Source organism: Gossypium arboreum, chromosome 4 (assembly GCF_025698485.1).
Source record: "Gossypium arboreum isolate Shixiya-1 chromosome 4, ASM2569848v2, whole genome shotgun sequence".
NCBI classification, from domain to species: domain Eukaryota; kingdom Viridiplantae; phylum Streptophyta; class Magnoliopsida; order Malvales; family Malvaceae; genus Gossypium; species Gossypium arboreum.
The window spans coordinates 115,839,175-115,839,771 of record NC_069073.1 but is presented as its reverse complement, the minus strand read 5'-3'; the positions used below and the strand labels follow the sequence as shown (position 1 = coordinate 115,839,771).

Genomic DNA, 597 nt, shown 5'->3' with positions numbered 1-597 from the left:
AAACCCATCAATTTTCTTATTCAAGAGTTCTACCTGTTTAGAGAGTATGGTGACTGAATCGACGTTATAAACACCGACTATTTTCGTTGGCTTTGTCCTCATGACTTGCCACTGATAGTTATTGAATGACATCTCTTCTATGAACTCATAAGCATCTTCAGCTGTTTTATTGTTGATAGTTCCGCCAGCAGCTGCGTCAACCATTTTTCGAGTCGAAGGATTCAGGCCATTATAACCTGAAGCCAAAGCGGTAACCCATGGTGAGGGCACCTTCTCAAAAGGTCCTTGTATCTCTCCAATGCATCATAGAGTGTTTCTAAATCTATCTGCACAAAAGAAGAGATATCATTACGTAATTTAGCTGTTTTAGCCGGCGAAAAATATTTTAGTAAAAATTTTTCTGTCATTTGTTCCCAAGTAGTAATTGACCCTCGTGGTAATGAGTTCAACCACTGTTTAGCTTTGTTCCTTAATGAGAAAGGGAATAACCGAAGACGAATGGCATCATCAGAAACGTCGTTAATTTTAAATGTATCGCATAGTTCCAAAAAGTTTGCTAAGTGAGCGTTGGGATCTTCATCCTGCAAATCATCAAAC

General features: G+C 38.7%; 1 non-coding gene across 1 annotated transcript; it reads left to right on the top strand.

Moving 5' to 3' along the window:
- Positions 1-252: 252 nt before the first annotated feature.
- Positions 253-359, top strand: LOC128292289 (small nucleolar RNA R71). Its single transcript, XR_008282274.1, has one exon. It is a non-coding gene; the product is annotated as a small nucleolar RNA R71 (small nucleolar RNA).
- Positions 360-597: the final 238 nt, after the last annotated feature.